Source organism: Vombatus ursinus, unplaced genomic scaffold (genome assembly GCF_900497805.2).
Source record: "Vombatus ursinus unplaced genomic scaffold, bare-nosed wombat genome assembly UNPS02010461.1, whole genome shotgun sequence".
NCBI lineage: Eukaryota > Metazoa > Chordata > Mammalia > Diprotodontia > Vombatidae > Vombatus > Vombatus ursinus.
Genome location: NW_020950239.1, coordinates 8,871,271 through 8,884,180, shown reverse-complemented (window position 1 = coordinate 8,884,180; position 12,910 = coordinate 8,871,271). Strand labels below are relative to the sequence as shown.

Sequence of the window (12,910 nt, the reverse complement as noted above, 5' to 3'; positions counted from 1 at the left end):
TTATACACTGAGTACCTTTCTGCTGCCTTTCTGGTGGGCCCTAGATAAGAGCCAAACTTAAGATTCAGTTATCCTCCCCAGGGCTCCAAGGCCAGATGAGTACACAGAGGTATACACAAGCAGAATGAGCTTGACCTTTGTCTTCAGAGGTCAGATTTGCCCCAGAAGTGAACCCTTTCCGGACATGAGGCCAGAGTTTGAGCCCCTTGTTGGTGAGGGTGCCCCAGTCTCTCCTGGGACAGAAGTAACCTCCTGTTCCACAGAGTGGGAGTTCTACAGGACACAGTGGAACAGGAAGACAGATCCTGCAATGACATTATGGGAGTAGAGCTGAGATACATAAGAGTATCTCATTAGAGTGAGGGACTTGCTTTTAGCAATCAAGGGGATGGGGAGATCTGGAAGGAGTGGGAATATGCTGGCCATGGAAGGAGCTCACCTGAGATAAGCACATTTCCCCAACTACCATTTTGGGACACATAGAAGTTCATTCTGATTTGGAGGGGAAAGTATTGACAAGCTGTTTCTAAACTTTTTATTTTAAACTTTTCTTGTTCTCATTTGCAAAGGAAAAATGTTAGCTCAGTAAAAAAGAAGAACTGAGGCTAAGAGGGGAAATCCTTTCTTTTCACAGATGAGGAAGGTTCTTAATGACCTGTCTAGCAGCTATATTACTTATGAATGATTATCACAAAAACTAAAGGGTTTTGTTAAGAAGTTTATCACTGGCCTGTTATTCAGTGCTCTGCTGTTAATCCTTACTCCAATTCCCATTTCCTAATTTTTTGGTTAGTTTTTACATAATACTTGACAAAATGAGGGTAAAATCTCTTAAGGATGACCTAAACTGAACTTTTAAAATCCATTCTTCCTAGGAAAAACTGTCTATTAGTAAAAATTGAAAAAACTTTCTGTAATATCCAAAATTTTCAGTTGTTTGCTAAGGAACCTATCTTGCACAGCAAAACATATCCTAGAGAGAACTATGGTAATAAAATACACCTCAAAGTTGTGAACTGATTCCACCATTATGTAGAGCAATTTGGAACTATGCCCAAAGGCCTATAAAACTACACATATCCTTTGACCAAGCAATGCTACTACTAGGTCTGTATTTCAAAAGAGATTTAAAAAAAAAAGACAAAGGAAAAGGATCTATATGTACAAAAATATTTATAGCAGCTCTTTTCTGGTGGCAAAGAATTGGAAATTGAGGGCATGCCCATCAACTGGGGAATGGCTGAACAAGTTGTAGTATATGATTATGATGGAATACTATTGTGCTTTAAGAAATAATGAGCAGAATGCTCTTAGAAAAACCTGGAAAGACTTACATGAACTGGTGCAAAGGGAAATGAGTAGAACCAGGAGAATGTTGAACATAGTAACAGCAATATTTTAAGATGATCAATTGTGAATGACTTAGCTATTCTTAGCAATACAATGATCCAAGACAACTCTGAAGAATTTATGATGAAAAATGCTATCCATCTCCAGAAAAAGTATGAATACAGATTGAAAGTTTTTTTTTTCTTTTCTTTATTTTTTTTTGCGGGGGGCGGATTTTCGTCTGTTTTCTTTTACAACATGACTAATACAGAAATAAGTTTTGCAAGATTACACATGTATAACCTATATCAAATTACTTGCCTTATCAATGAGGAGGTGGGGAGGGAAGGGAGAGAATTTGGAATTAAAAATTTTAAAAACAAATGTTGAAAGTTTTTTTACATGTAACTGGGGAAAAATAAAATACTACATATTAAAAGGTCATTAAGAAGTAGTCCCAAAAGCAAATGGCATGTTTACTTCTATACATTTATTTGTATTGATGCTATCTATCAGTTTTGATACAACACTTGTTAGTCTAATATCTGGCTAAGTAACCGGACAAAGGACTACATAGCATGCTTTGGAAAGACTGGAAACAGCGTTTGGAAATCCCTACCCAAATCCATTCCTTTGGCTCAAGGTAGAATCTTACTCAAGGCAGATCTTAAGCCTTTCCAGAAAAATGCTCATACAACATTTTGTTAAAATGTCTCAGGATAGGAGACACAACGGCTTCCTTTGAAAACACGTTACCACGTTTCATATGTCCAACGTTCGGCCACGTGCCATGGTGGATAGAGTCTGGCACCAGAGTCAGAAGATCTGGGTTTGAATTCTACCTCAGATGCTTACTAGTTGTGTAGCTCTAGACAAGTCACTTAACCTTTCTCAATCTATTTCCTCATCTGCAAAAAAAAAAAACAAAAAACAGTGGAACAACATTTCCCAGCCATGAGACAAGAATGTAAAGAGCTTTGAAAAACCTGAAGTGCTACATAAATGTGATATCACTCTCTAGACTAAGAAGCCCGTTTTGCCTGCTAGAAGTTTATGATGCATAATCTCAGCTGAATATTTAAAATTGTTCACTATCCCTCTACTCTGCCTTTAAGGATTCCCATTTCCTTCCCCATAGCCATGGTTTCAGACCTCTCCTTCTGCTCAAGCTTCTAAGTGCACTTTAGTGGCACAGCCAATGTAGACTATGGCCATTCCCTCAAGGAGCTCCCTCAACTTCTCTCCTGCATTTCTCAAAACTAGAGTCATCCTCCACTTTCTCCTTTTCTCTGGACACATAAATGGATCCCTGATCTTCACAAAGGCTGATTCCTACACCTGCGCCTTCCCTTATCTCCAAAATCTTATTCCAGTAGTTAGCACCTCTAATGCATCTTCAGTGTCTCCCTGTCCAAAGAGGAACAATAGAAAGAAAGTATATCAGACACATGATCAAGGAGCTGAGTTCAAATCCTGACTTCAACGTTTATTAACTGTGATCATGGCAATTCATTTACCCTCTCTGGATTTTATTTTCTTTATCTAGAAATTAGGAATATTTCCAATATTTATCCTTAGAGGGTTGTTTTAAGTAGAGTGTTATGTAGAGTATAGAGTGCTAAATAAATAAGGATTATCTACCAACTACTTCTCATATGCCTATAAACATTCTTTTGTTTGAATCCATCCCTTAAATCTTCAATAATGGTTCTCTACTGGAATCCCTTAAGTGGTTCCTCTTCATTACAATTTTTTAAGAGAAAGCTAGATGACCACTTGTTGGGAATACAGATTCCCAGTATGGTATATGTCCAACTCAATGACCTCTCTGCTTCCGTCTAGCTCTGTAATTCCATGATTCTATCCCATTTTCCCTTTAAGCAGTCACTTTGACCCAAGGCCTCTGTTTCCTTACAATCACAAGATCACAGAAATTCTAAGCATCATCAAGAGCCTACAAGGCCCTGCTGTCCTCAAGGAGCTCTTATTCTAATAGGGGAATACAATACACATAGGAAAGTGATAGCCAGGGAAGGCAATCATAGGGCTCATGGGTGGAACCATGGGACAATAGACTGTCACGCCCTTTCCAATAGCACAGACTTATAGTTACAAGAGACCTCAGAACCCAACTCCATCATTTTAGGAATGAGGAAAAGGAAGCCCAGAGAAAATAGGTCCAAGGTTACATAGGTATGTCAGAGGTGGAATTTGAACCCAGGTACTCTGGTTCTACTGTATTAGTCTGACTACTACTCCAAAAATAAAAGCAAGAGAATGAGGTGAAAAGCAGCAGCAGCAGGACAGATAGCAAACTGCCCATGCTAGGTACGATGGTATCTTGATAAGCTAGGCATAGTGATTTGAATTTTCACTCACTTATCAGTCAAGAGAGCTCAGCCCTAGTGTGGAGCACTGAGTGGATTAAATGGTTGGGGTCAGGGCATGGAGGAAAGGGAACAGAAACTGGAGATAGCAAAATGATCACACTGCATAAGGCCCTGATTTCCTGGTAGACAGCTGGATACAATGATCAGTTTATCTAGCCCTAGTCTAGACTCGTCAAAATTTCCCTTCAAAATGTTGCAATCTTCTTTTTACCTCCATTATTCTATTGAAACTTATCTCTCACATAGGTCAATACTAACTTTCTAAACACCAAAATAGGGTGTAAAGTTGTTCAGGGAAGACTGGCCTTTCTGGTATGAGGGCTGCCAATCCCTTTTCAGGGCTGCTTATCTACCTTTGGTATCTACTCATCCCCACCCAACTCTCCCCTGTGGCTCCTAGAACCTGTAACATGCACAGCAGCCACACCCCAATAAAACTATGTTGACAGATGGGCTAACAGGTTAAGGGTAACTAACAGGCCTCAGATCTGTCACTGAGTTAAGAGGGTGTCTACCCCAAGCATGTGAAGACTTTCTCCCAGGGGAACGCGTGGATGAGAACAATTTGTTCCAATGACCACAAAGACGGCTGAAGCAGGTGCTGTGGAGCACTTAGAACTTGGCTGAAGATACCAAGATCATTCACTGCATCTTGGGCCATTGCTATTCATCCTGACTTTTGTCTTGCCACTGAACTTCAGTGACTCTGGAAGAGAGTGAGGCTGATGATTTTGTTCAACTCTGCCTCACTTAAATGCAATTCACTTACAAGTCAGGACATCACCCAAATGGTGTCATTGGGTCTCTTCAAAAATGAAGGACAAACAACAATCACCAAATCCAATGTTGTTTTTCTGCCTCATCTTCTTTGGCTTCTCTACAGTTTTTGTCCTGTTGACCACTTACTACTACTCTGGTGCTGACCTCTTCAATGGCTCTATTATTGCCCCAATTCTAACTGCCTTTTTTTGGTAATCTCAATAATTTCTGAGACTTTACTACTTTTATGCAAATGACTTCTAAATCTATCACTATCTTCTGCTTTGACCTTTTAATGAGGTTCAGACTCACATCTCAACCTATGTGAAACGAGCACGTGAGCGTCCATTTGGTACATCAAATTCAATTTGCACAAAGCCAATCTAATTAGTTTCAATTTAATTCTTTTAAAATTTTTTTTATTTTTATTCTGAACTTAACAAACACCAAATAAAATGGGAATTTATATATACATAGTAGAGCTGAAAAGTAGAATTACGTATCTATGAAATTACAAATCTCCATTGAGTAAAGTTTATTTTAAAAAAATGTTAAGTTCAATCTATAGCTTTCTTTTTTTTAAAATTTAATCAGTCAAAATCCTTCACTCCCTACCACCCCTTCACTCCTCCCAATTGAGAAAGAAAAAAAAATAAAACCCCTTTTACAAAATGTTTAGTCAAGTAAAACCAATTTCCACATTGACCATGTCAAAAAAAAAAAAGTCTCATTCTATACTCTTTCCCCTCTCTATCAGAAGGTGAACAGTGTGTTTCATCATGAGTCCAACAAAATTGTGGTGTGTTACTGAGTTCTTTATAAAGTTGTTTGACTTTATTGTTGTCCTTGTATAAATTGTCCTGGTTCTGCTCGTTTCAGTAATGCCTCAATTCATTCAAGTTTTCTCAGGTTTCTCTGAAACCATTCCTTTCATTGTTTTTTCTTACAGCACTGTAATATTCCATCAGACAGCTAGGTGGCTCAGGGGACAGAGCACTGAGCCTGGAGGCAAGAAGACCTGAGTTCAAAATCAGCCTCAGACACTTATTAGCTGCACGACCCTGGGCAAGTCACTTAATCTGTTCGCCCTAATCCACTAGAAAAGGAAATGGCAAACCACTCCAGTATCTTTGCCAAAAAAACCTCGTGGACAGCGTGGTCCATGGGATCACAAAGAGTCACACGTGACTGAACCACAAGCATTGCATCACATTTATATGCCATAACTCCCTTAGCCAATACCCAAAAGATACATTTTTCCTCAGTTTCCAATTCTTTGCCACCTCAAAAAGAGCTACTATAGATATTTTTGTACATACTGAGTTAAGGGTTGCTTTGGTTTAGTACTAATCCCTCCTTTAACCCTACCCTCCCCTGTGGTTCCCTGTTCCTGCTTTCCCTCCTACTTGCCTGTCCAGTTAAATGATTTCTGTACTCAACTGTGCATTCTTCCCTCTTCTAACCAGTTCCTATGAGAGTAAACTTATTGAGGGTTTCTTTCAGGAAATGACCTGTAGATACCTTCTGTTTCCACTTCTTTCCTTTTAAGATTTCTTAACATATTATGTGTAGGCTCTCTTTTTGGGGGTGGGTGGATCTAGGTATTGGCTTTTAAGTAATCTACTGATTCTTCACTTTTTCCCTCCTTGACCTGTTTTCCATGTCAGTTGCATTTGTTATGAAGTACCTTCCAGTTTCTTTTTTTTCCCGTCAGTCTTCTGGCTTTAATATTCCTTATTGTTTCATGGAGTCACTGACTTCTATTTAGTCTATTCAAGTCTGCTGCTTAGACAAAGGTTTTGTAGCTCGTCTACCAGATGTTAATGCCCTTTCTGATTCTTTCATAGCTCTTATTTCTTTTCCATGTTGTCCCTCTAGTGCTCTCATTTCATCTGTAAAAAAATTTTTAATCTTTTTTTAACTCTTGTTCCATCTCCAGGAATTCTAACTGAATTTGTGCCTAAGCTGTGTTTTGATTTGAGGCTATGCTTGTAGATGTTTTGGAGTTATTTTCTTCGGTGCTTGCACTCTAAGCATCTCTATCACCATAACAATCTTTCATGGTGAGATTCTCGTTTGTTTTTGTTTACTCATTCTTCCAGCCTACTTCCTGACTTTGGACTTTATGTTAGGGTCAGGCTCTATGCACTCCCGCAGGGAATATATGACTTGATCTTATTGCTTTCTTGAGGAATAGGGTATTATATTATTCCAAGCTATCAAAGATAGCTCAGGCTAGTGATGTACAAGCTTTCAATGCACTCCCAAAGTGGGCTGATGTAGAGCAAAGTCTCATCTGCCCCACCCTGCCCTTGTCTGAGATCTGCAAGTTCCTGATCTAGTTTTGGGAAAAAAAATTGGCAAAAAGGATACCAATGTACAACTAGAAAAAAAGGTAAACTACTCACGTAGGATATATGTGGAATTTATTTAAATATCTTTTACACTTGCAAAGTTTTGTGTATTATGAATAATAATTTTAAAATTTTAACAATGTGAGGTTTGCTATTATTATAACTTTTTAGTTTCTAGATGACACTTTGTCAGACCTGTGGACTAACGGAGGAAGTCCTCTCGCTTGGCTACCTCAAAAATCACTAGATCTACCTCCATTAGAGTTTTCCTTGTGAGATCATATCACTTACTGTGTGACCTTGGGCAAGTCACTTAAGCTCCATGGGCCTCAATTTCCTCATCTGTAAAATGAAGGAGTTGGAACAGATGGCATCTGAGCACCTTTGTGGCTCTAATCTATGAACTTGTGATAATACAAATAGTGAACAATTCAAAACTTGTTTATATTTGCCTTGGCAATAGCTTATCTTTGAGTTTGTTTTTAAATTTTCTATTTGAATCTAGTTATGTCTGATATCCTAGAAATTTAATCATTTTAAACATAACAAAATTCTACCCTAAAGATCGTGTCTCAAGAAAAACTCATCTTCTCCATTTTACTCCCAGTTATACCTTTCTATGCTTCACACTCCATGCTGAGAATATACAGCATTATCTCTCAGATAGGCTTCAGACTCACTGCGGGGGGGGGGGAGGGGGAGTGTCTTTCTTTAGATATGACTAATGTATTCACTGTGGGTCCTAGACTTGTCTATGTATGCATGTAGGGAAATTCCTGTTTTCTTTTCATTTCTTACAACAGGGAATGTGCTCATCACACATGAGAAAACGAAAGGCAGAAATTACTTTCACTGAAGAGAAGATGAAACAGTAGTGACTAATTTCTGGAATTATGAAACTTACCGAGTTGACAGCTCGTAATACGTGCATTAACTTCTATGTGGCAACAAAAACAAAAAAATCTCTTCCTAATCAGTACTATGTGCAAATCTGAAATTCAATCTCCATCACATATGCAATGTACCTAAAGTCTCAAACGGACAGGTAATCCAAACATTAATAATGTTTCTCTCAAATCACAAAAAACCTTATCTTCCCTTCAGATTTTCTACTTTTTATATTTTTCATGTATACAACAAGGCATTAGGGACCTCTGTCCAAAGTTTATCTACTCAACCGAAGGGGCTTAGCTATTCTCCTTTCTGAAGGAAGAGAGAGAGACTATTTGAGAGGGAGATGTGATGACAGTAGAGAGACTTCAAGTAAAGAAGAAAGAAAGAAGAGCTGTTCCCCCTCCCCACACACATCCCAAACAAACTGGCAGGGGAGAGCAGGGTGAGATGAAGGGAAAAGACTGAACTATGGAACAGCTGTCAGGTGGTTGTGGTCATCCCTACAGCCAAGAACGAAACAGGCGATGTCCATTCATACTTACACCATTCATTCCAGGGCAGAGCTGACCTGTATTCTCAATCCTTGTTCTTCATGAGTCTATTTCCTTTTTGTTGTCATTAGTTTTTAAAGAAACTGGTCTCTCCCAACTTACATGTCTATTGAGTGTAGTGTTGTCTTGGTATGTATCCTATGAGGTCAAACAACTGAAAGGGGAAACAGTAGTGTGATGAGGTACCGAGAGACAGATTACATTAAATTAAGGTTAATAAACATCCCTGGCAAAAATATGGGGACCTGCAACTAGACAAAAATATTATTTTTTATTTTATTTTTTTAGGCAATTGGGGTTAAGTGACTTGCCCAGGGTCACAGAGCTAATAAGGGTCAAGTGTTTGGTCTGAGGTCGGATTTGAACTCAGGTCCTCCTGACTTCAGGGCCGGTGCTTTATCCACTGCCTCACCTAGCTGCTCCCAGAAAAATATTATTGATCTATGTTTTAAAACTTCCCAAAATAGCAGAGTGAATCAGGCAAAGGAATCTACGCACAGCCTAAGCCTAAAGCAGCCCACGTAGAGAATGGGAAGAGAGAGCAAAGACCTAGGAGCTTTTCCTTCTGAGGAAGATACCTTCAGCCCTGGTTATTCAGCCAGAAGGGAAGGGAAGGATAAAGAATGGAAGGAACAAGAACAAGTATTTCTATAGTACCTACTATATGCTAAGCATTTTTACAAATATCATCTCACTTGATCGTCACAACAACCCTGAGAAGTCAGTGCTATTATCACTCTCATTTTACAGTTCAAGAAACTGAGGCAAACAGATTAAGTGACTTGCCCAGGGTCACACAGCTAGTAAATGTCTGAGGACTTGAATTCAGGTCTTCGTGACTCCAGGTACAACACTCTATCCACTGTGCTACCAGCCGCCTCAGAAGGGTTTAACGAAACCACTTCCCCTAAAAGGGAGCTGATGGGCGAGACTAGAGATAAAGCTATACCTGATGGCAGGAGTTAGGAATGAAAGGTGTCACCCACAGGAAGATGGGGCTGGTCAAGAGGGAGTAACTAGCTCTTCTGATTTACACAAATACCAACTAGCCAGCGGTACACTGATTGTGACGAATTCTTTGCCCATGGCAAAAATAAAAATTTTAAGTGGCCCTCAGTCCTATAAGGACATCCTGCAACCATATTCCCTCCTATGAAACACAATCAACTGTCACTGAGGCCAGTGGCTGGCTATTTGTGAAACCAGCAATACTATGTATTTTCTGTACCAGGGAAAAACGACTCTGACTCTGAAATCCACCTTCCCCCAAGAAGCTCTTCTCTGTATCACAATTGCCTTCTCTCTTCCTAGCTTATAACCTACTGTATAGAATAACCTTTTACTCATGATGAAGGTACTGCAATACTACATGCATGTATAAGCAATAAATAAATATTAGACCATCTAAAAACATTGACTTGAGTTCCTAAATGTGAGACCTTTAATTAATGACCAACACATTGAAATCATTCCAAGAACTAAACTACGTCAATACTGATATTCTTGCAATAATCAAACCGGAAGACAAAAGTTCAGTAGCAACTAACTGGTTCACAAGTTGTTTTTGGAAAGGCAAATAAAGGAGTTATATTTCATATTCATCAAGTCCAAAAAGAGAATTCATTAACCCTCCCCCAAACCATCCTATTTACAGTCTGTAAAGGGTACCACCATTCTTTCAGTCACCTTGGTTTCTAACTATCTAGTTCTTCTCACTCTTTTTTGTGGAAAATGAAAAGTATTTATGATACATAGGTATTGAGGCTTCTCCCCAAGTAATCCACAAGCCTTCGGTCTCTTTCATTTCCTAAACACGAACCATTATTTTCCAACGTACCTTTTTTGACTCTATTCTGTAATGGCCCCTCACACTGACATCCCGAAATGTCAAAGTATATTTTGTAGCTTGAAGTGAACACTGAATGAAACAAGAGATTTTAAGAAGTGGAAGGGAGAAGGGTGTATATCCAAGGCCTAAAAGACAGCTAGGGCAAAGGCCTGAAGGGAGGAGATGGAGTGTCATGTATGAGGAACAGAATCAAGGCCAGTTTAGCTGGATCATGCAGTGTTTGCCAAGAGTAATGTGTAATAAAGCTAGACACGGAGATTGGATCCAGGTTGCAAAGGGCTGAAAATGACAGACAGAGGAACTCGTATCTGACCCTACAGGTAACAAGAAGTCCCAGTAGTTCATGGGGTAAAGGAATGATATGGTTAGGTCTCTGCTTTAAGAAAATCATTTTGGCAACTATGTAGGATGACAGACTGGAGAAGGGAGAAAGCCTTTACACAGGGAAATCAACTAGGATATCATAGTATAATAGTTCAGGTCAGAAGTGAAGAGATCCTGAATTAGGGTGGTGGCTGTGTGAGTACAGAGGAGGAAATGGATGTCAGAGATGTTAGAATTAACAAGACTTGGCACTGCCTGGATATGTACCATAAAAAATCAATTAATTACAGTATCAGATTAGAAGAAAGCATAAAGATTTGAAGATTATACTGTGTATAATAATTATAATGGCTTCAACAAGACTTTTAAACAAATCATCAATGTTGAAAAAATGAAAAGGGGAAAGACACTGACTTTGTCATTATTTCCTACTAAAGTTTAATTGATGCGCTATTGTCATCACATTGAGGAGGCCAAAATGGCCTAGAAACCACCTTATTCCTATCACCTCATAAAACAGCGAAAAGCAATGGAGGAAAAAACAGAAGTCTTGACAAGACACCTCAATCAACTATGGCACTCCAATAACATTTACAGATGAAGCTGGTTGGAAAAGTAGATGGAGCATGTAAGCATTCTGTCAGCATTTCCACTGTGATCTACTTTCATTGTGAATGATCGCAAAACCACCACATATGATTTTCTCGGTGGTGGACTCATATGCTGTATCAGGATGTAAAAATGATATTTAAGAGATGCATGACTCAGAAGAGATCAACCTAATAGTCTATGCAGGAAAAACCAAGAATCGTTTTTCATCCACTTGGGTTTTCCTATATGGATTTCCCTCATTTGATGGCAAGCTGTACTTGTATTTATATTGCATTGTCTTTCTATTTGTATCTCAAGAGCCTAGCATAGTGCCTGGCCCATAACAGGTTCTTAATAAATACTCACTGATTAATTATTCATTAAGAAAATGTCTTTGAAATATCTTTTTTACTTCCTCACATAGCATATCAGCATATTTAGATACTGAAGTATCTAGATGTGATGGACCTAAACCTGAATAAGAGGAAGAGGGAATATTGAGTTGCATTTAGAAAACTGTTGAGTACTTTTAACTTTCCCAAGCTGCTCCCCAAATAAAAACTTATCTTTTTAACACAGTATCCTTCCAGTGATGATGTATGTTTGTTAGTCTTGGAACAACGTCTCCAAAGAATCAAAGTTGTGGGTGACCCAAAGGACATAAAAGAGATGCGTAGTATGCCTAACTAGAGACTGTAGCATACTTCCAACAGTGATCAACATGCAAAAACTGCTGTAGAGTATTCAGGAAATGTACGACTGGAAAAGGAGATGAGAAGCCATATAGTGGGAATAAGTAATAATAGTTAGGCAGTACATGTGTGCTACATTGGTACCTATGGAATGTAAAAAGACCTGAGGAAACCGTAGATGAGAGCTCAGATTGTCCTGAGGACACTCAGGGGGAGGTTCATGAGTAAACCAAGGAATATAAGAACAAGAAATCCACTTACCATGAGGTCCAGCTTCAACATGAATGAATGTGGGACAAATGACAAGGGATGGGTATAGAACAGGTAATGCTGCAAGTCTCCAGCCCTTGTGAGTCCCAGACAAAAAGAACCGCATTCTATAAACCCAAACCCCGATGCTTACATTGTATAAATCTCTAACATGTATCAGATGGTTACAAATCCAAAGAGAAGTAATTTTATGATTACTCAGTATCTAAAGATAATATCAGCCTCTCCCATGGAGACTTGTAGGACACTGCCATTGTAACTTTGAGAAGCAATAGAATCTTGAAAAGCATTTTAACCAAAAAATTATGAAAACTACCAAAATTACTATTAACAGCAAATTAAAATACTGAAGTGCTTTAGAACACTGGGGGAAATGGTTCTGAAATAATTCTTAGCCTTAAATCCCATATTTCCTATATCCCACTTAAAACATCCATTCTACTTGATTCGAGTTCAAGTCATAAAATATTAAAATATTTTCTTAGACAAGTTCATTTCACAAACATTCATGAAATCCACATCAATCACACCAATGCAATTTCATATTAAAAAGTTAAAATTTCGAATGTGTACCTCAGTTTTCCCCTTGCAGACATTGCTCCTCTATCACATATGTGCTTTCAGACACTTTCCTTCCCGCTAGCCCTGAAATAAAAGTCTCACCTACTCTGCCCTCTCTCCAGCCCTTCTCCCCTCTCCCATAACAGAGTTGGACTTCAGGGCTACTCTAACGTTTTCACTTTTCTGGCTGAATCAAGCTTCTTTGAGGGGTTGTTTCCCAACTTGCTAGTTTGTAACGGTCTCTCATATGTTTTTGTCTCTTAACAAAAAGCACTATTATTCAAAACCTAGAATATTAACATGAGCGTCCAGATTGACCTGGCGGTTTTCCATTACAGCCATTTTC

At 38.8% G+C, this 12,910-nt stretch overlaps 1 protein-coding gene across 2 annotated transcripts in view; it reads right to left on the bottom strand.

Moving 5' to 3' along the window:
* ART3 (ADP-ribosyltransferase 3) overlaps window positions 1-12,632 on the bottom strand; it is a 57,889-nt gene extending 45,257 nt beyond the window's left edge. Inside the window, exon 1 of one of the 2 annotated variants that reach the window (XM_027854640.1) lies at window positions 12,577-12,632. The gene's annotated coding sequence lies outside the window, so the exon portion shown is untranslated. Of the gene's footprint in view, window positions 1-8,270; window positions 8,319-12,576 lie in introns of those variants that run through there. The other variant, XM_027854641.1, reaches the window with a different exon arrangement.
* Window positions 12,633-12,910: the final 278 nt, after the last annotated feature.